Raw genomic sequence first — 26,458 nt, forward strand, 5'->3', positions numbered from 1 at the left:
CATATTAGCCTTGGATAGATAGATAGATAGATAGATAGATAGATAGATAGATAGATAGATAATAGTAGATGATGGCTAGATCAGACATATTTCAAGGACACTCCACATCTTGGGATTCAAGGAGTCTACTTCTGTAAGATATCATTTCTAAAGCAGATATTCACAATGCAGTTTCCCTCTCATTAGTCACTTATATAGATCCCCCAGGATTTCTGCCACACTCACGTACTAATTGTACTAGTAATTTACTTAGTATCATCCTTTTAATTGTCTCACTTTTATTTTCACTGTATTTTGCCTTGTTCTTAACAATAATATCCATAAATTACCTGGCATGCTAATAATATTTTTAATTAAAAATCTTTAAATAAATATTAAGATAAAATGTTTCTATGAATACCTCCTAAATCAGTAGCACACAGACCACACTTTATACACACTGTTGTAACTTCTCAGTATCAAAAGTGCATACATTTTTTTTAACTAGATATTTCCCCCAGATTTCTAAGCTTTGAAAATCACCTTTAAGCGCACTTACATTTTGGTACAGTGCTAGTATTATTGCTGTATTTGTTTGTTTGTTTAAGAAAGGGCAGTGGAAAAACATTCCCAGGTGTCCTACTTACTTGGCTTATTTGCCTCGTGTTTTGGAAACCAATTATTCATATAATGGGTAACAGCCTTAAGTGTCAAGATAGAGCTCTGGTCACCATTAACATTTTGTAGAATTGAACTCAAAAACCTTGAATACATTATTGAATTTGTCAATATTCCAGTTAGCTAAGAGATTAACAGCTGTATATTTGGCCTATTTGTTTGGGATTTCCTTACAGACTTATTTGGCAATATACTGTATATTTTGTGAGAGTGAAACAACTGAATGAATAAAGAAGCATTTTAAGCACGGGGAAGTGGGGGAAACAGATGTGTCTAGTTGTTTTTCTTCTACAACCTCTTCAAAAAAGAATCTCAACAAAGAGCAGGGTCCAAACTAATGAAATTTTGAAACATAGAAACTTTTAGTTGACTAATTCTTAGTTGACCCTGCTTTATTGGCTCCCTAGTAACTTGGAAAGTATCTGCCATAAACTAGGCTCTTACCACCTGACCAAGCTCAGACAGGGATTCAGGCTTTAGCACCTATTTAAGTTGCTAAATAATTGTCCAGCTGGTTTCATTAATTTCATAATTTATTTCCCATCTTTCTACCTTAACAAATAAACAACTTTGTCATTAAAAAACACTCTAGAAAATCTGGCAATATCATATGAATAAATTTTATTGTCATTTTGGAAAAGAAGACAAAAAGAGTAGGGAGAAGGGAACCCTCCACTGAGAGAAAGCAGGCAGATCTAACTACAGTTAGACTGAATTTTGTGCTAGAATGAAGCCAGGCATGGTTCTTGGACAGTACTAAATCTCTTGGATAGTTCCTTGACAATGGCCCATACTTTACATTCAATTTCCCCGAGGGGTGGGATCACCAGGGAACGGGACTGCAAATCTGGAACTAAAACATTTGCTTCTATTATATCTCTTTCTGTCCTATGTGCCTCTTTCCTCCTTTTAAAGAAGTTGGTTTAAAAAAGAAAAGAAGAAGCTGCTTCACTTTTCTGGATGAAAAATTAAGTTAAAGCTATAATTCAGAGAATTTTAAAACTTGCTGCTTAGATCCAAAAGCTGCTTTGAATTAGTAGCTGCCACTGGCACACAATTTATTTGTAGTGAAGACTTGTGCCTTTCAGTAGATTTTTTTTTCTTTTCTTTTTTTTTCTAAGCCTTATAAAGTAATGAGGGTTTAATAAAACTTTATCACAACTTTGGAAAAAAAAAAAACTTTAGTGGGATTATAGAAGACTAGGGGCCCAGTGCACAAATTCGTGCACCCTGAAAGGATCTGTGGGCCACAAGGCTACAGTGGGCACAGGAGCGGGTCTCGGCCCATCCTCCGAACCCAAGCCTGACCCTGGTCCCCTGTCTGCTGGTAGCCCTGCTCCCGCTGCTGGCGGGGAGCGATTGGGGCCTGCACCAGCAGTGGGTGTGAGCGGGGCCAACATTGTCAGTGGGTGTAAGCGGCGGCTGCTGGCCCTGATCGCCCTTCAGGAGCAGGGGAAGTTGGAGAAACCCTGAGGGACAGTCAGGGCCAGCAGCCGCCCCTCGTACCCGCTGATGGCGCCAAGCAATCGGGGCCGGCACCAGACGCCAGCAGCGGGTGAGAGCAGCAGCTCTGGTGCTGGCAGCAGGTGCAAGCAGGGTCAGCACCAGCAGCAGGTGCGAACGCCAGGCGGGACTGTGGCGCGTGGGAGCAAAGAATTTTCAGTAACCACCAGAGGCTCGCCCCAATGACAGTGACTGGCGCCCCCGCTCACCTGCTCTACCATCCCACCACAGCCGACGACCGCCATGTTCTGCGTGCGCCCCCTGCTGGTCAGCGCACAACATAGCAACCAGTTGTTTGGTTGTTTGGTTGTTCCACCGTTTGGTCTATTTGCATATTAGGGTTTTATATATATATAGATATTCTCCAGGCCAATAATGTAGGACAAATTATCACTCAGGACAAAACACAGAGGTACTTTTAGTCCCTTACAAAGGTAACATTTGTGATATAAATAACTGATAAAATAGTCCACAGTAGTATATTATTTATTCAGCCTGAAAAGTTGTAGTACAAGTTCCACTTATAAAAGAATTGCACACATAATTAGAAATAGCAATATATATTAAATAAAATGTGCATAAAGTATGGCCACGGTAAGGAAGTGGGGATAATGATGCAAGTTTAGCAAGAAGTTTTGCTACAGAACCATTAGGCTTGCAAAGTTATGTTTTAGAGTTTCTTCTTTTTAACTTTATAGCTAAATGAATTCAACTACTTGATTGGTATAAGAAAATAAGATACCAACTATGTTTGATTCCATGAAAAAAATGGTTAAGTTGGCTGTCCAGCCTCAGAAGCTCACCCAGATCTTAAAAAAATAGTAATGGTTGGGTATTTCACATATAAATATTTTATATAAGTCATTTCCTATCAATTATCAAGGCAATACTGAACTATGGGTCTAATTTTATTCAACTGATGACATAAAAATACTAATGGATGCAAAGAGAACTTTTATACACCTTAGAAAAGTTTCTTACATTTTTTAGCCTCATCAAAATTTCTTGCTACAACCCTTTAGGGGATTTACTGTGCGGATTATATCCCAGAGCCTTTTGGGGAGGAGGCTGGAGGGAGAGGGGGATGGGGAGGGAGAGAGGGAAAGGGGGAAGAGAGGGAGAGGGAGGGACAGAAAGAGGGAGAGAGAAAACAGAAGCAAAAATCAAGGACTTAGAGGTACAGTGTCAGAAGCTGTTTGAACATCTACTTCCCCATCTGGGAAAAAAGAGTTCAAGATCAATGATCTCTCAGATCCCTACTGGTTCATTAAAAAAAATTATGAAAATTTCTATACTCAGCATTTTAATAAAAGTACATCATCAATGAAGACATTGGCCTGAAGATAAAGCTCACACACAATTACAAAACAAACCTCACAAAATAACTGGGACAATCCATTCACCTTTGCTGAAGATCCATCCATTCAACAAATATTTATTAAATACCTACAATCTGCCAGGTCCTGTCCTAGTTGTGAATTTAGCCCAGGCTCTGGTCAATGAGACATAATGGACTCTTCTGAGAAATATTTTCTCATTGATAAGAGAGTAACATAATCCCCTTCCCACTTTCGTGACTTCCTGTGACAGCTGATGTCTGGAGCTACCGCCACCTTACAAATAGCAGAGGAACTGCTAACACTTGAGAATGAGCAGACCACGAGTCCTTGGTATCATGGTTGAGTCACTCTGAGACCACTTTACTCCAGACTTCTTATTGAACAAGTAATAACCTTAAATGTTTTTAAGTACATCCACTACTCTTGGGACAAAAGTTTAAGCCACTTTTAATTTGCCACTAAAGTCAAAGCAACTGACAATATGCTCATTTATCTATTTGATGTTTCAGATATATTACTCACCATCCAGAACTAACAAATAATCAATTTTTGTAGCATTTCAATTATGCTTTTCTTTTAGAAATAAGAGATCATAATTAAAGTGTACCTTTTAACCTATCTCTATTCTATTCCTCACCTTCCCATTCAGAAGTTACCACCAGCTTGAGGTTGGTTATGATTCTTCTACCTGTGTTTTTATATCTTTACTACTTAAATATTTTTCCATGTAAAACACATGGCATTGTTTTGTGTTCATTTATGTCTTCCAATTATGAACTAAATCAGAAAAATTTAAAGTAAAGACACAGGGTTCATCTCTTTGGAGACTATGAGAGCATGGTGAGATTGCATAGCAAGAATAAAAGGTTACCGGGGCACACAGTTCTTCAGGAAAGCATCACTGTTATCTGATGTTCTACTAACATAATCCCCAGCTATCTGTAAATTTGTGTCAGTATCACCAATGAACTATTCTCAACACTACAGGGCAAGGCCTAACGTGCATCAGCGGGGTCCTGCACAGCTAGTTCACCTACATTGCAGAGACATTTATATTGACTAAGAGAAGACTAGGTCAAAAATCACTATAAGGACACTGTGCTGGGCAGAGACACAAAGGTACAATTATAAAAACACAACAGAATTCAATTTGAGACAGTGCAGTTTCATTTGTATAAATGCAGTTTCAAACCTTCCAATCTTGCATTCAGCATTTGGAAACCAAACAGATTCCCCTTAGAGAAAATGGGACTAAAAAGCAGTCAGGTTGCATCTGCAGCAAATCTGCAAATCACATCTGTAAGTTCATCCTTGAAAATGTTCTTAAGTACATGCCATTGCTCTTGGGACAAAAAAGAAAACCTTTAACAATCTCTACATAATCCAGAACTACACAGCCTCTGTTAACCTTCTCAGCTACATCTGATGCCAGTTCTCCCTTATTATCAAACCTCCAGTCACATCAGACTTTTATCCTTTCTCTCATGGAATTCTTAATGCCCTCAGTATCTTTTAAAGACCATGTGGACTCTAGATGTCAAATTCAAAGGCTAACATGGGCCAAATAAATGAGGCTGAGAGTTTGACATGCCTGATCTAGAGCTTTCCCGCCCATCTTAAGGCCATTCATCTTTACCTTGCTAACTCCCTCTCATCCTTCAAAGTTCAGCTTCAAAGTTGATTTCCAAAACCTTCAGAACATTTCTGAGATGAGGTCATCTTGTTTTACCTTTGTAACACCAATCACAATAATAAATATTTGCATAAGGATTGTCTCCTCCACTAGACTATCAACTGTAAGGGCACAGATCATGCTTTTCTACCACTATATTCCTAGATCCTAGAAGAGTGCCTGAAACATGCAAGGTGCTCAAATGACTTCTCAAAATCAATAAAAATGCTACAAGGCATATTGTCATACTTTTCAATGCACAGTAGACATTCCATAAATGCTGGCTGAATGCACTATCATTTTATCCTGATGTGTGCACAGTCAGTATTTCCACTTATTCTATTTTCAAATAACATAGAGTTGAATTAAAGACAGAATAAAGGCTAAGTGTAACTACATTAAAAAAGATCAATCACTGTCCAGCCAGCGTGGCTCAGTGGTTGAGTGTCAACCTATGAACCTGGAGGTCACAGTTTGATTCCTGGTCAGGGCACATGCCCGAGTTGCGGGCTCAATCCCCAGTAGGGGGCTTGCAGGAGGCAGCTGATAAATGATTCTCTCTCATCATTGATGTTGCTATCTCTCTCTCCCTCTCCCTTACTCTCAAAAATCAATAACAATATTTTTAAAAGATCAATAATTTAATATTTATAAATTATAATTTTTATTTGCCAATTTCAAATATTGAGATTTAATTTTTTTCTCATCTCTTCTCTCTCTAAAGAACCAGAAAGCATGAATCACGTATCATCTATTTATTATATACTTAATATTTATTTACTTATTTATTTAGAAGTATAATTGACATATAACATTATATTAGTTTCAGATGTACAACATAGTGATTCAAAACTTGTACATACTGAGAAATGATCACCACAATAAGTCTAGTTAATATTGGATTTACTTATTTAACAAAGACATTTATAGCTTGTGTTATGTGCCAGACACAGTTTTTAGAATTTTACAAATATGAACTCATTTAAACTGCTTAAAGTTTAAAATGTTGAACCAAAAAAGCAAAAGTAATTATATATAAACAGTATTAAGTTGTCTGTGTATAATTTTTTAAAAGTAATATGGCTCATTTAGGAATGACATTTGCCAAAATTAGTTAATGGCACTAATTTCTATCATTCAGCTGGGATTGCTTTCAGGCCTCTTTTCTTAAAGTCAATGATCTCTTAACTTGTAAAATATTTATTTAAGTATTCCCAGAAAGCAAAAACTTGGATAGTGTAAAGTCTCTTTTATATGAAAACAAAAAAACACTGTGAAAACAAAACTCAAACAAAATCTTAGCAGATAACCTCTGGTTTGCTAACACAAGCTGTGTAGGAAAAGGCCTTTTTCCATCTATAAAGGAGGGATCAGGACAGCTGACTATGAGTCTCCTTCTAATTCTAGCACTCTATGTTTCTACAATATTACCACGAAAATTATTCAAACACCCGGAAGTAAGTCTGGTTCCGATTATAGATTTCTGTGATAACCCTGAAAAGCTTTCTGGATCAATTATGTCTCTGGTTCCTCAATTTTAAACAAAGGAAACAAAAATTAAAGAAGGTTGGTAAAACCATAGTACAGTCAGGAAATTAAAAGTGTTTAGAACTTACTGCCTAACATGGACAATCCGGACACCACCTAGAAAAACATCACTGTCAAAACAACACAACATTGGTCAGAGTCCTCCTGGTTACAACCTGGTTCTATATCCATGTCTAATTATTTTTCCCAAATTTGTTTTTCTTTAAGGTTACTAAGAACACTACTGCTTTTCAATAAATGATAGTACTTGTGTATGTATTTTAATCACTATATTAGATAGCATATAACTTCCTAAATTATTATCCCTAAAAATAAGGACTTTCTGAATTTCAGTCTCTTGACTGTCTAGGTTTTTCCCCCCCTTAAGTCCAAACAGCTATCATCATGCTGTGTGTTAGCCAATTTAGCAACCGTTTGGACACGACGCTCTATTGAACACAGACATGGTTACCAGTTGACCCTGCCCCATGAAAAACTTATTGACCTTCTCATAAAATTCTAGATCTCTGATATGTATTCTCCCATAAATGATAGGATAACATTTAATCTGAGTTTTTCAAACTAAATCATATCTTCAAACTTCCCAGAAGTTGCAGAGGTGTGCCCCTCTTATATTTAAAGGCAGTTATCATTTGATACAAAGAATAATAAAAAGTTGAATGCTGGCAAGTATGAGACCTGCCCTAGCTTGGTCCCTTACTAATTCAGTGAACATGGGCCATTTCCTTAACTTCTTTAAGCCCCATTTTCCTCAAGTGCTAAACAAGGGGTAGGTTCATGTGACTTACCTCCCTCTCCCTCTCCTCCTTACATGAAGGAAGAAGTAGGTATTACACCTTTAAGGTTTTTATTTCTACACCAAACAAAACCAGCTTACTATGGCTACTTAGTTAATATATCATGGTTAGCTAAATTTCAATATCTTTGATATTTTATATCTTACTGCTAATATTCCTTTTGGCCATTTATTTAATAGGCCTAGCTATATTAGAATTTCACCACACAATTAAATTACAGAGGGTTGTATTCAAGTCATAATGTCAGCAATTTTAAGAATTACTTTATGCAAATCATTTAACATCATTACACCCCAATCTTTGCATCAGTAAAATAAGGGAATTAGAGCTCCCTGAAACCTCTAGCTTTAAAGTAGATATGTAAAAGTTAAGATGAAGCATATTGATAATATCAGCAAATTTTCAAAGAAAAGGAGGTCAAATTGCAGACACGAATACTTCACAAATATGGACAGGGCTCCAGGAATTAGGCCTGAAAGCTTCTCATAGGTTTAATTACCAAAGAGATATTCCAATCCCCCGTAAGCAGTGCATGTTACATGACCACATCAGAGAGAATTTCAAATAGCTCATCAGAAAAGCCATGTACATTCAACCAGAGGAAAAAATCAGTCCATCCAGTAATTAAGAAATACTTTCTACTACCACCAAAGATGTGCAATGATTTGAAGCAAATGATGCTGCATAATTACATATGAACATAATTGAGGCTCTCCATCTCTGCAAGTCCTTTTATGTGACTAAATGATTCAAAATGGGATGCAAAATTAAAAATATCTTTTTCAAGCAGACCATTAAAATTATACTTTGGATTCTAAAACGTAGCAGAGAACATGAAAAAAAATCATTAGAGGTGTGAGAAAAAAGGATGCAAATGTAGCACAAAGTTTAAAAACCTGAAGATTACATATGTAGTAAAGCCATAATTGGAGTACTGGAGTAACGTCAGCATGTTATTCTAGGGTTCTAGGGTCCTAACATATGAAAACAGAAAGCAGGTCAGAGTGCTCCCACATATGCTTCAATCATAATTAATAATTGCCCTTCTAATAAAAAATCTTCATAAGAAGGAAAGCTACACAGGATGAGTATGGGATACAAAGTACTGTAAATAAAGCTGAAAACACAAGGAAGTATGTGCTCATTTACCAATTTCCTTCACTAGATGAAAAGATATTTAAATATATTTCAGGATAGATTAATAAATTCACATTCTTTTTTTAAAAAATGAAGTTTCGGCCTGGCTGGTGGAGCTCAATGGTGGAGCATGAACCCATGAACCAAGAGGTCACCGGTTCAATTCAGGTCACATGCCTAGATTGTGGCTTCAATCCCTCGTAGGGGGCATGAAGGAGGCAGCCTATTGATGTTTCTATCTCTCTATTCCTCTCCCTTCCTCTCTCTCTAAAAATCAATTAAAAAAAAAAACATTTTTAAAAAATGAACTTCGATACAGCCGGTATGCCTCAGTGGTTAAGCATTGATCTATGAACCAGGAGGTAATGGCAGATGCTGGGTTGCAGCTTCAATCCCCAGTGCGGGGTGTGCAGGAGGCAGCTGATCAGTGATTTTTTTCACCCTCTCCCTTCCTCTCTAAAATCAATAAAAATGTATTTTAAGTCCTAGCGTGTTTGGCTCAGTGGACTGAGCATCGGCCTGCGGACTGAAGGGTCCCAGGTTCGATTCCAGTCGAGGGCACATGCCCGGGTTGCGGGCTGGGTCCCCAGTGAGGGGCGTGCAGGAGGTAGCCGATCAATGATTCTCTTTCATCATTGATGTTTCTATCTCTCTCTCCCTCTTCCTTCCTCTCTGAAATCAATAAAAATAATAATAATAATAATAAAAACACACACAAAAAAAACATATTTTTAAAAAATGAAGTTTGTAAGTCAACTTGATATGTGTAAATTTATCCAAATCTAGAATTATCTGCTATTTCCCTTTAATTTACAATAACCATCACTTTGACATAAGTTTTCTGAAGCTGTGGTAAAAATTTCAATTGGTTATTATTAATTTATGTGTACTCTCTCATTTATTAATAATGAGAAACTTGGTCAATTTCTAGCACCCTGGTGGTTTTCATTTACTTTTTGTCTATTACAGAGTGAACTAATTATGAGCACACAGTAAAGAAAGGCAACAAAAAAAATAAAATCTCACAGATCCAGAACAAAATTTCCTAGTAGAAGAACATTTCCATTTCTTAAAGTTAAGTCTTCCACTAAGTATGCCATTTGATTACTTGAATAATTATGTTTATGTAACATATGTAAATACACACAACTATTTGGGAGAGCTTATTTTTGTTGCTGTTATTTAAACATATAATAGGGTTTTTTCATCCCACAAGATTGGGAGACAGTACATCAGACTGTCTGGAAGAGAAGAAATTAGAAAAGGAAGCAATTACCTATAAAATGCATGAAAAGCAAAAAAAGAAAGCACCAGTGACAGGAGAAACTACTGGTGATGAACTAAAAACACTTTGTTCAATTGAGAAGTTGAAGTTATTCAAAACAGAGCATTGTTCTCATGTCTTGGTCCTACACCCTGACTCGCTCTCTATCCCCACGGCTGACTGAATCTGGGAGTACCATCACCCTTCCCATTCAGGTTCAGAGGAAAAAAAGGACACCCCACCTCACATTGCCAATTGTATCTCCTATTTTTATTGCTACTAATAGTTCAAAAATATTTCAAGTAAATTTACTTCAGTTGTCAACTTTGAATCAATTTAAGAAAGTTCCCTTAGTTTCCTATCTCTTCTGTCAAGGGAAGAACTAAATCATAATGAAACATATACAGTGGTTCCTAAGGCATTGATATATCTATTTTAATAAATTATTTGCTGAAAATAATCTCATTAATAATTAGCTTCCTCCTTAATTAACTAGAACGTTTAAATTCACATGTAAATTTCAAATCATAGAATCTATAGCATCGATGTCTAACATCCTAGTGAATAGCAACTTCCCAGGCTATTTAATGTTACTAAATTTTTACAAGCATGAAATTCCTACTAATTTTTTTAACCCATTCTATATCTCTTCCTTATACAAAATCCTGACATTGGTCCTTTTCTTCATACACTGACATATGTGAATTAAGTTAATTTTCATTCAAACACATACCTGGCATTTCATTTGTATTTTTATTGAGTGCCTGCTAGACGCTTTGATTTGATAGGGGAGTTACAGAACAATCCTGAACCAAAGTATTATAGTCAAGTGTGCACTTTTATTAGTGTATCAAGGTCACACTCTGACCCAATTGGGCCACCAAACCTTATCAGCCATAAAAGGGCTCTGGGTTCTGCTAATAGACTGAGCCTGCTGCATAAATTATGATGTATTCTCTCTTCAAAGATCAACTTCCTGCAATATCAATTATAAGATCCATATGAAATATCTGTTAAGAGATGGAATAACTAGAACCTAGGCCAGGACTTAATACTTACACATTATAGTTGATCCTTGAACAACAAGGGTTAACTGCACCAGTCCACTTATATGCAGATTTCTTCAATAAATGCTACTCTTCCTCTCTCTGTTTTTTTTTTTTTTTTTTTTTGGTTGTTTTTTTTTTTGTGTGTGTGTGTGTGTGTTGTGTGGGGGGGGAGTGGCGGGGGAGGAAGCAAAGATAGGGAGAAAGAGATACAGAAAGGAGGGACAAGGGAAGTACAAAAAAAGGTTCATGAGATAAGAAACATCTACCCATCTCCTTCAGCTCAAGTAGATATTCAGAACTAGAATATAAACACAGAAGAAGACATATCTACCCATGCCCCTTCTCATGAGCAGGGCTACCTGGGATTTCCCTGTGGAAATAAAGTGAACATTAGTAATAGCTATCAAATTATCCTAAAATAATTGCATATTTTACAATAGTAGATTTTTACCTATACCCCTTTGAGCCAAGGAAATTCTAATAAACTGAACATGAGAGAGAAAATAAATGATGGTTCAAAATGCTAGAATACTATTTAACATTAGAGCATATTCATTAAGCAACTATTAGTGAGCGATGCCATACTAAATTTAGAGAGATTCACAGAGCCCTAAAAATGTTAACAATCAAACCATGGAATGCCTTCTCTTGACATATTTACACATAAAATAAACACAAATACTTCACCAACATCCATGCTCATTCTTACCAATGACCTAGAGAAATGTGCATTTAGCCTTTCTATTAGTTCATGGTCTATGGCATGTGGATGAGTGCACTGGAAGGGTTCAGGCAAAATTTTGTTATATGGTTGTTTGAGAAGAACGGAAGCATTAAAGTGAAACCATCCATCATGTTTTTAGACCTCCAATAAATAAGAAACAGTTTTAATTTTGCAAAGGTTTACTAAAAGAAACTTAATTGAGAAGAAAAGATCACACCTTGAGCAAGGACAAAAATAAATCATTTTTAATGATATACATTGTCTAGGAGTATTTGGAATTCTATGTTTTTTACTGCTTCACTTACAAAACAAACAAACAAAAACCAAAAATTCCAGTCAGCAGTTGTATGGCAATTTCTAAAATAAAGTAAAAAAAATAAACAGGCCTTGGAAGTCCAAAAGTTAAACTATTTTCATGAAGCAAAAATGAGATAGAAGCACTGAATGATGAGGCACCAGGGGGGGGGAAAGGCGATTTCACTGCCCATCATAAAATCACAGCTCTACCTAATTTCTTCCTTTATGTGTATGTGTAAGTAAAATGTACTGCCTGGTAGAGTACAGAAAATGCTACAAAAAGCAGAGAGGATAGAAATTAGAGTCCTAAAATTTCCCATCATCCCAAAGGTATGACTATTGTGGTCCATCAAGCTTGAACCTGCCAGTGAAGAAAAGCAGAACCGGGCACTTGAGTTACTCCATAATATGGACTTCCCTACTTTCAAATGAACCCACATTGATGAGTCGACCCTGAAGACTTTTGTTTTTCACTTCTTTTTTATTTTCTCTTTTTCCATCACCATTTATATCCCTCTGACACTAGTGACTTCTTACACTTCTTACCTTTTCCCTCTCTGCATTTCCTCACTGGCAGGCTCAAGTTGGTAGCACACACCAGTGGTTCTTGGATGTGTAGGTTGACCTTTGTGATAATGGAAAATTTTAGACTGCAATTTCTGTCTTCTCTATTGTAGAGAGGCAAATGGCAACTGCTCTGGAGTTTAATCAGCTAACTCTTATCAGGGTCATATAATCAACTTGGGTTCATTTAGAAGTAGGGAAGTCCATGTTATGGAGTAACTGAAGAGCCAATTTCTTCTTTTATAGTCTCACTGTGTGCACTCGCACTGAGGCATGAGACAAAGTTTAATGACTGAAGACACAAATGACCTAATGAATAACGGTGAAGAATTTGATTCAAGCAAGTTACTGGTAATAAATACTGACACACACACACACACACAGATTCTTTTTTCCTTTGCCAAAGGCTATAGATTTTAACAGCACAAATGACCTTTCGTCATTCCATTTACAGAGACTCACATTCAAGAATTATTACATGATATTGTCCAAATGGTATTATACAGTATTGAACTACAGACTCAATTTCTGAAAGAATATTATAACAGTAAAATAAACACAAAAGATTTCAGGCAAAGTAGAAAACTTCATAGATACCAGGTAAAATATACAAAATAGATTTCTATAGGAGAAAACAGACTTCTATAGAAGGAAAATTCTCAGTTCTTCTGACTTTTGTCCTATGTACATACTGTGCTTTATCTATTTCAACCTATTTCTAGAGGGTGGACTGAATAAACAGAAGAAAGTTTTATTTGCCTAGGCAAATTTTATCCAACCTTTCTTCCAAGAGATGATCCAATTAGAATTTCCTTCTATTTTCCTAATCTCTACTAAACATTTCTAGCAATTGGAAATTTACTAACATGCAAACCTGCCCTTTCCATTTTTAGAGATAGCTACAGGACAAAAAATTAAAAAAAAAAAAAATAGTCCTTTTGGCTGTTGTAATAAGTATCTAAGCCCAAGATGGAGCTGCTCCTGCTCAGGGTACCACTTCAGCAAAACAAAATTTAGATAATCTGTGTGCTCCTGTAAATGCTCCGACTGACCAGAAGCACAGTATATCCAGTCGGCCAATCCCTAAAGGCACAGACAACTCTGTGCCTTCTCAACACCCCACTTCTTTCCAGTTCTGCAAAAGGAGACTGTTAGGTCTGATCAAATAATTGAATCCAAATAATTGAATCAATACTCCCTCCCCTGGGAACTGACCTTTAGACCACTTCACAACGGACATTCCCTTTCACTTAGACCACATTCCACTTGCTAAGATCATTATCCTTCCCCTCAGGACCTTCCCGGAATCAGGACCTGCCCAAAGAATGCTCCACCCAGAAAAAGCCCACCTAGATCCCTTAATACCTCTGACTCGCCGTCCCTGGGCACTGGTACCATTTGGGGGCTCAACCCACCTGGTTTTCCAGATGACCTAATCTATACTAATAAAAGGGTAATATGCTAATTAGACCAAATAGACCTGACGTCCTTCCTGACAAAGCCAGGGGTATGGCCAGCCTACAAACCACCTGTGGCCCTTCACCCAGGCAAGCCCCACCCCCCAGGGTAGACCCCTCGACCCCAATCCAGGGTCTCCTTCAGGGCAGGCCAGCCAGCTCCCACCCATGAACCATCCTCTATCCTACATAATAAAAGGGTAATATGCAAATTGACCCTAACGGCAGAACAACCAGAACAACTGCTGGACCAGTCATTATGAGGCGCACTGACCACCTCTTGGTCCCTTTCCCCAGCCGGCAGGATTCGATCACCTGATGGCCACCTGCAGCAGGTGCGGGGCCGGTGAGTGGGCGGGAACAGCCAACCTCTCAGTCCCTTTCCCTGGTCTTCAGGCACTGATCACCCGATGGCGAATGGGAAACCGGGGGTGGGTGGCGGTGGGGAGGGGGGACAGGCTGGCTGTGGGCAGCTGGGGAAGATGCCCCTGATCGTAGGCCAGGCCTAGAGACCACACCCGCACATGAATTTCGTGCGCCGGGCCTCTAGTAAATTCATAATTCTTTACCCCTTTTGGCCTCATGCGTTCCTCCTTCGGCAACCCTAACAGAGACTATCCACTTCATGAAGTGTAAAAGTCTGTCTGTATCACCTAAATTGTCTCCTTTAATCATTTTTTTAACAACCTTAACCTCAGCCCAATGTTATTTGAAGTAAAAAGAGCAAAATTTGATGGTCCTTAGATATTGGAGCTAACATGCGGGCACGCACACGCACACACACACACACACAAAGATAATGGAAGCCTACTGTACTGGGCACACACTCAAACTTATTACAGACTCATACTAGATCTCAGAGGTCACAACATGTTGAAATCATCACCAAGGCACTACCTAAACCATGCCTTTTGTGTGTTTTTTCTTAGATATCCTGGTAGTCTCTTAAAAATCCCTAAAGGAATTAATATTAACTGATTATAGGGTGATGTGAATAGAGTATGTGGCATTGCATACGTGCACCAAACAAATATCTTTCCATTTTAAATTAAGCCTTCAACAAGTGAAGCTTAATATTACTAAAAGAAATTTAGCAACTAATATAATTGGTCATTTTGAAATGATTTAGGCTTCCCTAATGTTCTGAGTTTTATAAATTTTATAACAAGTAAAATGTTCTCTAAATGGAAAATTTCAGTGTTCAATTCTAAAATGAAGAATTAGAAAAAGAACAGCTAGTACATTCAGCTCAAACAAAAATTTTAATGGGAAAATTTCCTAATAAATAAAATGTGTCCATTCATGTACTTAATACATATCTACTATACCAAGTATTATGCTCAGTCATGGACATTCAAAGATGAGCACAATCTGCTCATAGAGGGGACCGGGGAGGGGTGAAGCTAATGTAGGTCTATTAGAACCCTTAGGAAGTAGAGGAAGAAAAGGCTTTCTCAAACTAAACCACTCCAACCTCAATCCATGTACTGTGAAGAATCATCGATATAATGGAAGTTAATGAAGCCCATTATTCTCTCCTGGAATGGGCAGTATTATCTTCCACACTGATTCAGCCTATCAATCTGAAGCATATTGGGCTCTTTACATTTGCTGGGTCACACCTTCACTGTGCAATTAAACGTTTTAGTCAACAAACTCGTCCTGCTTCTTCCTGCCATAGAGTAAGCAAAAATGTATTGAACATCAGCAGAATAGTTGCCAACATCAATAAAACTTGAAGTAAAGATTTCCCACAATGGGATTGACAGTTATGATCCCTTTAAAATGCAAGGATAATAGAGAATTCAGTTCCTGACCCTAAGTGTCAGAGGAGCTACACTTTCCCCTCAAATGTTAAATGTAAGGTCAGGTGAATCCCCAAGGGAATTCTTACTTGTTTCTTTAAAGTCTGTAAAATTTAAAGCATAGTATTTAAAAGAGGATGACAAAATCTTTTCAAATGCAATACTCTTATCACTAAACAACACAAATATGACTGATTGCCAGAGAGGTGTGTTAGGCCATGGATTTCTAAGACTCTGAACACCATACAGGAACTCCTAAAAATCATTATCAAATAATAGAAATCAAGCTACATTCTACAATACAGATAAGCTACAATGCTTTACAGAAACCTCAGTGAAATCAGTAGACTAAAGCTTCCTGATGGTGAAGCATACATAGGATTGTGAGCTCCAAGATGTTAACTAGATAAGAAACATTCAGACCCTATAATCAGAAGAGACATTAGAATTTACAGATTACAAAAGGAAAGAGTTCAGAGAAATGAATGAAAAATTTCAGCCAAGTGATGAAAAGAATAAAATTAAGGCATGGATCTGGGTGTTACATTTAAAGTAAAATCTCAAACTCTGGCAAAGATAATAGAATTAGCATCTGGTTTTAGTAACGAAGTGTTTGAGGTTGACCAGCTCATAGAATAAGACATAAAAAGTCAGGAAATGAGTGACAGAACAGAAAGAGTTCGTCCACCTGGCACTAGCAGAGCCAAACACTAAACACCGAGAATCACAGTGGAGAAATATCAGCTGTTTTATTATGAACTAGGGGCCCAGTGCATGAATTCATGCACCTTGAAAGGAACTGGGGGCTGTGTGGCTGCGGTAGGCTCAGGGGCGGATCTTGGCCCATCCTCCATGCCCCCCACTCGGCCCCTCCCACCACGGCCCCCAGTCCTCTGTCTGCCAGCAGCCCTGCTCCTGCCACTGCAGCTCCCACAAGCTGACAGCACCAGCCCCACTCGCACACGCTGACAGCGCAGAGCGATTGGGGCTGGTGCCAGCAGCAGGTGTGAGTGGCAGCTGCTACCCCGATCACCCCTCAGGAGCAGGGGGAGGTAGAGAAGCCCTGAGAGGTGATTGGGGCCGGCAGCCACTGCTCTAACCCGCTGACGAAGCTGAGCTATCAGGGCCAGCGCCAGGTGCAGGCAGCAGGTGCGAGCACCAGGTGGGACCACGGCGCACGGGAGCAAAGAATTTTCAGTAACCACCAGAGGTTCGCCCCAATGACAGCGACCGGCAGTCTGCCTTGGTCTGGCACCCCCACTCACCTGCTCCACCATCCCGCTACGGCCAACACCTGCCATGCTCCGCTCTCTGCTGCCTGCTGCTGACGCCTGCCATGTTACAGGCACGCCCCCTGGTGGTCAGCGTACGTCATAGCGACCGGTTGTTTTGTTCCACTGTTCGGTCTGTTTGCGTATTAGCCTTTTATTATATAGGATGGCACCACCCAGGAGAACGAGAAGCTAATGCTCAAAAGCCAGCATGATGGTGGGTAGGTTACATATTATATAGGGAAAAATCACAAGGCACTGTGGGTTAGAGGTTCAGGGACATGCTGGGGTCTGACTGATAGGAGGTGAGGTAAGGGTGGTGAGTCTTGAGGACAGCTCTGAGGTCTGTCCCTCTGGTTTCATGGGAAAGCAGTCTGGGGGTCGGTCCAGCTTAGAGCTCAGGAAATGAAACATAACTTAGGTCAAGATGCTGTCATTAGCCTGCCAGAGGTCCAGATTGTGTCCATTAGTCAGGTCCAGGCTGCCTCAGGGGCTGCTGCTTATCTGGAGGAAAGGCTAGGACTCTGAGGGGTATATGCAGGGTGGGACAAAAGCAGGTTTACAGTTGTGAGTACGGGAAACACAGAGTTTATTATTGTGTTGCTATTTATTAGTTATTGTATTATTTTCCAGACAAACAACTGTACAGCTACTTTGCCAATCACTGTATTTATAGAGAGAGGTGATTTCCAGAGAGAGAATTTACAACTCAATTTAATCAAAATCATAAGGGCCTTTGGTTTCAACTACGTGAAGGAAGGTTTAAGTTGAAATTACATACAAAGTCCCTAAGAAGATGCCAAGCTATTATCTGTCACATGACACTTTCAGAAAGTCCCAGTGGTCATCTCCAGGCTTAGAAGCAGCCTGCAATGGCCCCTTCCCCTTCATGCCTCATGCACTATGTCTTACACCTTTACCTCTACCACCTCTATCTTCTTCGCCATATCACTAATCCTTAAACAGCCTATTAGATATTTCCATCTGGATTTCACAGCAGTATTTCAAACTCAAAATTTCTAAAAGTCAACAGCTCCTCATCTTCTTAAAAGAAAGAAGTTCCTCAACCACTTCTAATGATTTCTGTCAGCAGCATCTTACATTGAAGTTACCACTTCTTGCTTATTCCAGGATTCATTTGGTTGCAAAGGAAAAATTCGAGCAAGGCCCTGCCTTTTGTATCTGTCCTTTATTTTATGTTCCTCCCACTAATAACTAGTAATTCTGGCAAATTACCTTTTAATTTGAAATAGCCCCTATTTTCCCCCCACTGATTGTTAATTATAAGTTTCCTTTTTAATCCTCCCAAAATACTACATAAAGACTGTATTTGTAAGGCATGAATGACTACGGAACATCCCTCCTCAGAAATCATTCATGAATTCCTATTACTTACCAATAATACACTTATTTCACATTGACACATAAAGATAGTCAATCATCTGTCCCTGGTGTTTTTTTTCCTATTTTATATTTCTCAACATGCTCATATGTATGTCATAGCCAAACTACACAAGTTAATAAATTCCACTTGATTTCAGTTCTAGCCACGTTTGAGAATGATTTGATATCACTTTAAATATACCTTTTATTCTAAAGAGTTAGTTAAGTCTGTTAACATTTTTCATTAAATGGGCAAGTTGTACTACATGCAGTAGTACTGCTAGTTTGTACTAGTTTGGCCATTACTTTAAGGCAATCCCTTACCTCCTATGGTTTTTTTATTTTTTTAATTCCCAAGACACTTAAGGACTTATGAATCAATTTTCTCCATACAATCACTATAACAGAGAAATGCAGTTGAAAACACCCAATGACAGCTGGTCTAAGACAACTACAATAACTGATTTTCTTCTAGTATGTTTTAGTCAGTGAGATGCAATAGCTACCGAAGAAGAAAAAAATAAGGCACTAACATTCTCCTAAAATTTCAGATATGTTAAAATATCTTAGGAAGTAGATCATGCTACAGAAATCTTCAGATAAACCACAACAAAACACACTTAGTAATTTACCTGTAGCAATATTAAATAGTTATCATGATATAAATGATTCTTTCAGAAAAATATACATAAGCTCTTACACCATTATAATTGAAATAGTTATATTTTGAGTTTCTAAAATAATTTGCAAACATAAATGAAACTTCATATCTGTCTTGATATTTTTCTAATTAATGCATTATATTAGCTTAAGAAATATGTATGATGAGCAACCAAATTAATACCATTCTTGTGAAATCCTATATAATAAAGAAGTAATATGCAAATGGTCGTTACGCTGTAATGCCTAAAAACCGATCAGCAGGAGGGTGGGGCAGCGAGCTACCTACAGTAGAGAGCGACAGGCGGGCGGGGAAGCGAGCTATGTGCGACAGAGAGCCACAAGCAGCAGTGGGCGGGGCGGCCAGCTGTGGCAAGCGGCAGCAAGCTACTGGCGTATGGATTCGTGCACAGGGGCACTAGTATAAATATAAAAGAAAGTGATGAAAACCTCATTAATTCTTTAGAATATAATATTTTTGAGGACAGACTTTTCTGTACCACAGTGCGTAGAAGAACATAATACACAGTATTATGCTCAACAATTATTTTCTGCATAATATGAATGAAAAACTACTGATTTCTGTTTCATAAAAATCTTTGTGGAAAATATAAAACTTCCCATGTTCTACAGAAGATTATAGACCCAATTTTGGGATCAATATTTTGTGAATAAAGTATTGGTTTTGTAAAAATTCTGTATTTAGTGTAAATTATAATTAACTAGAGGCCCAGTGCACGAAATTCATGCACTCAGGGGTGAGGGGGTTCCCCAGCCTGGCCTGTGCCCTCTCACAGTGTGGGAGCCCCATGATCGATCTCCCCAAAGAGGTAGGCCCTGCCCACCCATCTGGGGCCCCATGATGGATTGCCCCAAAGAGGTAGGCCGGAGCTGGGGGTCCTGCCTCCACACTGTGCGAAGCCACCGGGACCCGCCTCTGCAGCTCTGCGTGGAGTTCCCAGGACCCACCTCCACGCAGCGCATGCAGTGTCAAGTCCCCGCCCACCCACATGCACCCGTTGCACATGCAGCCGCCTGGTGATGGATTGTTATGGTGTAAGGGCATCACGGCGTGAGGGCGTGACAACCACATAGGCTTTTATTAGTATAGATTCTATGTTGTTTAAAACTTGCAATGTGAAATTCATATAAAAATGATGTCCTTGCCTTTTACCAGACAAATTAAAAATATCATCCACTATACTTTAAAGAAAATCAAAACCTAACATTTGACAGTAATCAGCATAAGCTTCCATTTACCACAGCAGAGGAGGAAATCACCCGTATTTACTAAGCTTTTAAAGAACGTGGTGTGTAAACTATATTAAAAAAATAAAACTTAACAAAAAAGAACATGGTGCGTAAGAACTGACTATATTTTCGTCTTCTCTCTCTCTCATTAGGCATGTACAGATTTTGATTATGAGATGTTTTCTCTTCAACTAAATAAAAGTAAATATCCTTACATATAACCAAAGTATTCCTTGTTTCTCCAGGACTGAAAGAGCAGTTTCAGCTCCTCCAAAGTTAAAAATAATATATTAATAAGGTGAAATACCTAGAAAGGACTGGCCTCATTTAAATAATATTCCAATACACAAACCCATACCATAAGAATTCTATCCAATACATAAGACAGCTGAAAGAAATACTGTACACCCCAAGTATGGTACTCCTATGTTTCTTCTCAAAGCCACCAGGCACAGGAAAATTTGTAAGAAAGGACTATTTCTTATATGACAGTCACACCTGTCATGAATTCTCAACCCACCCTCACACTCGAGCTCCAAAACTGATTACCTTCAACCCCTATCTATGCCCAGAGACTGTAAGTTCAAAAAGTAAGAAAAAATACAAATGAATAGTTAAGTATTTGTAAGAATGTCTAAAGGCAATAAAACTTTTATTTAAAAATTATATTTCTAGCCAGACTTATGTCCTATACACTTACACTATTTCTGTTCTCTTTTTATTCTGGGGTACCATCTCAAGATGTGTATTTCTCCTACAGAAATTTCATCCTTTAAAATGAGTTTCAGTGCAACTTTCTCTCTAAACCTAGCAAAAATGCACCAAGAGAATTTAAGCCTTCCTTCTGTGCCGGCAACCTTATTGGACTTATTGTTCTCACCTTTGTGATATTAGCTATGTAATATACAATTAATCTCTTCCCAATCAGATTACAATGGCATTAAAAGCAAAATCTGAGGCTTTTTCTTTTTGTTTATCTTCAAAGTACCACCTACCATGATACTACATAGACAGACACTAAAGAAAAGTTCATTCAACTGGACTTAGACTTGTCTTCCTTAGTCCAACTGGTGACTAGCTTTAATGTCCTTTATTTTTTGCCATGGATATGTTCACTTACTATTTCTAAATACTAGCAGAGTTATAAATATATAATTTCTGAATCATTTTCTCTGAGGGTAAAAAGTCAATTGAGATATCTATCTTTTTCATTAAAGTAATTAACTGAGTAATGAATTAAAGAGTGTAAAAAATCTTGAAAGTGTTGGCTAATGCCAAGTGGAGATAGAGAAGATATGAGTTCTAAAGTATAATATGATATAGCAATGTCTTACACAAATTTACAATTGAAAAATTGATTATAGAAAACCTACACACAAAAATGTTAACAGAAAAGAAAATATATGTATTACCAAAGAAACTAAAACAAATTTAAAACTGCTTGTTTTTAATTTCTGAGCAAAATGAATATGAAGTGATTACCTAAATTATCATTTTGAACGGCATTTGAGATGCAGCACATAGCAGGAGGAAAGAACAGCGGATTAGAAACGTCAAAGTCATGGCACAATTTTGCCTCCAGTACTTATAGAGGGTCTCCTGTCATATACAGGGGTGACCAATAAGTATCTGAATGATTAAAAAAATTAATGAAAGGAGAGTATATAACATGCTTGGTAATTAATTAATTTGGTCTTCCAGTTTGTTTCCATATCTACAAGCCAACATTAATAAATCCTTCCTTACCTAGTGATTTTAAAGATTAAAGTATAAATATAAGTGCTTTTAAAACTACAAAGCAATATGCAAATAAAAGTAATTTTATTGTAATTAACTTACATATAGGAATAAAATAACATTATCAACCTTTTAAAACAAGCATGATAACTAAAATCTGGCAAATTTTGTTAAAGGGATATATGTACACTAACTATGCCATCTGCTTCATTTTCTGAAACATTTCAAAGAAAGTTCATTATTTTTAGATAATTTACTTAATAATTTCTGAAGTATATGGAACTGTAATGAAAATTTTGTTCAATTTCTATTAATGGTTTCTGATTATCCAATTAAAATTTATCCAAGTCTTTATTAAACAGTCTCAAGTAAGACAAAATTTCTCAGCGCCCATTATAAGTTAAGAAAGGCTAATAACTTTCAGATAGCTACAGATATAAAATGTATAATTCCGTTTTTAATCATCCATCTGTATTTTAAATAGTTTTCATTTAATTTTACTCTCTTGTATAGTCTCTTCAATTCAGACAAATCCTTTCCAGTATAAATCTCAATTTGAATATATCTATTAGGATGAATCCATCACCTACTGTACTAATATTTTGTCATGGGTCTTGTGTGCTGTCCACAATAAATTAGTCTGAATATTTTGTGTTTATTAGTTATTTCAGTGACGTTGGGTTTTGCCTCATATGCTGCTCCATATACCCTCACTTAAGTTGCCCGCACATTCAGAAGCCATATGTAATTTATCTAAAGTCCATATATATGTATGAGACCTGGTGCACAAGATTCATGCACTCGGGGGAGTCCCTCAGCCCAGCCTGTGCCCTCTCACAATCCAAGAGCCCTCAGGGGATGTCTGAATGACAGCAGTCAGATATCCTTAGCACTCCCACCACCACTGCTGTGCTCACCAGCTGTGAGCCTGGCCTGGCTTCTGGCTGAGCGGCACTCCCCCTGTGGGAGCCCACTGACCAGCAGGGGCCATCTCCTGCATTAAGCATCTGTCCCCTGGTGATCAGTGTACATCACAGCAACCGGTTGTTCTGCTGTTCAGTCATATTAGCCTTTTATTATATAGGATATATATATATATATATATATATATATATATATATATACACACACACACACACACACACACACACACACACACACATATATACACACACACACACACACGTGTGTGTGTGTGTGTGTGTATATATATGTCATGAAACTATACACTGCATCACAGATTACCCTTCTGATGCATATAAGTCTACATTTGGTGTATTACATCATAGATAAAATTTATACTGCACCACCTACTTTATCTCACAGAAGTAGTGCTTACATATAATACGAAAATGAAATGACATTTTCCCAACAACCAACAATAAACCAAAGGGAGCCAGTTCAGAGGCTTATTCTTAACACTGGTTTCAGCTTCTCACCCCTCTAGTATTCTGTCAAGGAGTTAATGGTCTGGAAACACACAGTCAAATGCACTGGGTAAACTACCTAATTAAAGGAACCCTGGGTAAATCCCTTTATAAAGAGAAAAATTACTTGGCAATGAATACAATCACCTCCTATGTGTCAACTTCCTATGTGTTAATGTCATAGAATTAAAAATTATACATTGAGGTGAGGCAACATATTTGTGCCCTATAATATTTCTGAATATTTCTGTTACTCTTTAGGATTTGAAGATCTAAATTCCCATTTCTGTTTGCTTCTAATAACCTCTAAATCCAGCATCTGTTTTAACCTGAATAGGTTTCTGTGTTACGTGTCATAAAGTCTTGGGTAGATTTTCTAAGAGAAGATAAAACATGTACACAATCCATGCATTTGTAAGAGTGAAGCATACATATTCACATTCCATATTCTCCTCCCTCTGGGAAATAGAATAAATAGAAATGCCAAATACCACGGATAAAATAAATAGAAATGCCAAACACTATCATTTGAATATTTATTTGACCCTTGTGGGCAAGCTGAAGAGGAAATTAACTATAGTTGCCATGGAAAATCATCGTCAAAACTCCTAACTATTTGAATTAAGTAATTCTAAGTGTTACTGAACTTGTGTGACTAATTGAGTCATTTCTTCTCTTCCTTAAAGAAAAAATGCTGTTACAGTTCACAGAAATATTAAAGGACGCAGAGTTTTTGGAATCCTTTATCATATGTGAACCACTTAGGTTGTGGCTATTCAACAATGTTTAATTCAACTGCACAAAATAAAAGACCGCCTCCCAATTACCCTAGCTTTTCCCCTCCCACCCTTTAGATGCCCCCACAGCACTTTGTTCTTAACCTATGGCGGTAGAATAGTGATTTATCTCTTTACTTTTGTACAAAACAGAATCTCAATAACGGTTGGTGAGTTAATTTAAAACCAAACACACAAACAACAAAAAAAACATGTAGCATCATTAATGACAGCAATGAAAGGCAAGAGCTAAAGAAAGAAAAAAAAAAAAGAACATACAAAAGGGCAACCTGCTGTATAAACACAGGGCCCCCGTCATGTCACAGATCAAGGTAACCCAGTGGTCGGCAAACTCATTAGTCAACAGTTTATCAACAGTACAACGATTGACATTTCTTTTGAGAGCCAAATTTTTTAAACTTAAACTTCTTCTAATGCCACTTCTTCAAAATAGACTCGCCCAGGCCGTGGTATTTTGTGGAAGAGCCACACTCAAGGGGCCAAAGAGCCGCATGTGGCTCGCGAGCCACGGTTTGCCGACCAACCTGTAAGATTACCAGGATTCTGAAGAAGTCCAACTTCCAGTATCTTCAAGTGCAGGATTTCTTGTAAAAGCTGAGTTCCACTTAAAAAAAAAAAAAAAAAAAAGTTCTGGAAATCAAAGTCTAATTGCATTATCTGTTATTGGAATAAGTGATTCCTTTTAAAAATTTGGTCTTCCATTTTTAATTGACATAATTTGATCAATGGGCATCTAAGAGCCTTTACTTTGTAAAAAGCCCTTTTATGTTCATGAAAGGATAAGGCTGGACAGAAGAAGGACTTAAATACATATTTATTTAAGTACCTATTATGTCCCAGGCAAAACCTGCCCTTTGTTATGAAAACCAAAATTTAACCATCATTGCTTTATAAAGTTCACAGGGGCAAAGAAGCAACATTCTTTAATTATAAACCTCAAGATTTGTCTTTTAGAATCTTAGGTTCCAATAAACAAAAATAATCCATCAAGAAATTTCAAAGAAATTGTTTTTAAAAATCAGGGGGCAATTCATTACAAGCAGTTTTCACTTTTTGAACTCCACACCTTTGGCCAGGAACTACCCCTTCCTCTTGTCCAAAACTTTTTTCATAAAGTGGCCAACCTCCTTAATCTCACATAAACACATAACATTGTCAACTACTGCATTGCTTCTTAAAACTCTCCTCTCTTCTGTTCTGTGATGCTGCGCTCCTTTCTATTCTCAGAAGCCCATTTACTCTTCGCTTGTATTTTACACTTCCTCCTCTACATCCACCCACAGAACTCAAATGCCTTATCTTGTCAATGAGGATGAACCCAATATTTATTCTACCAATCAATTCTCTTTCATATTTCCAATCGCCTTGTTAGGTGTATCCATCTGGATGTCATTGTGTCATCTGGTCACTCAAATTTAACAATTCCTCATATTCCTTACATTTGTATATTAGGTCATGGTACCCAGCCTTCCCAGAAATGCTGTATCAAAACACTAGGGCCATCTTTGATTCCCTCTCATATTTCAACCTAAATCAAGTTCCACTGATAATACTTTTACAATATTTCACACATCTATATTTATAGACTAGAGGCCCGGTGCATGAAATTCATGCACGGAAGGGGGTCCCCTCAGCCCAGCCTGCACTCTCTCCAACCTGGGACCCCTTGGGGGATGTCCGACTGCCGGTTTAAGACCAATCCTGAGGATTGGGCCTAAACCGGCAGTCGGACATCCCTCTCACAATCCTGGACCGCTGGCTCCTAATCGCTCACCTGCATGCCTGCCTGGTTGTCCCTAACTGCCCCCCCCCATGCCAGCCTGATCACCCCTCACTGCCTCTGCATGCTGACCTGATTGCCCCTAACTGCCCCCCCTTGCTGACCAGGTCGCCCCCAACTGCCCCCTCCCTACCGGCCTGGTCACTCCTAACTGCCCTCCCCACCAGCTTAGTCAGCCCTTTCTGCCCACCTTACCAGCCTGGTCACCCCCAACTGCCTCCCTATGCCTGCCTGGTCGCCCCTAACTGCCCCCCCCCCGCTGGCCTGGTCACCCCCAACTGCCTCTCTATGCCTGCCTGGTCACCCCTAACTGTCCCCCTGCTGGCCTGGTCACCCCC

The 26,458-nt window shown here is 38.2% G+C and overlaps 1 protein-coding gene across 2 annotated transcripts in view; it reads right to left on the reverse strand.

Moving 5' to 3' along the window:
- TMTC2 (transmembrane O-mannosyltransferase targeting cadherins 2) overlaps positions 1-26,458 on the reverse strand; it is a 415,782-nt gene that overhangs the window by 276,725 nt on the left and 112,599 nt on the right. The gene's annotated exons all lie outside the window — the stretch shown is intronic.

The sequence above is a fragment of the Eptesicus fuscus genome, chromosome 7 (assembly GCF_027574615.1).
Source record: "Eptesicus fuscus isolate TK198812 chromosome 7, DD_ASM_mEF_20220401, whole genome shotgun sequence".
Taxonomy (NCBI): domain Eukaryota; kingdom Metazoa; phylum Chordata; class Mammalia; order Chiroptera; family Vespertilionidae; genus Eptesicus; species Eptesicus fuscus.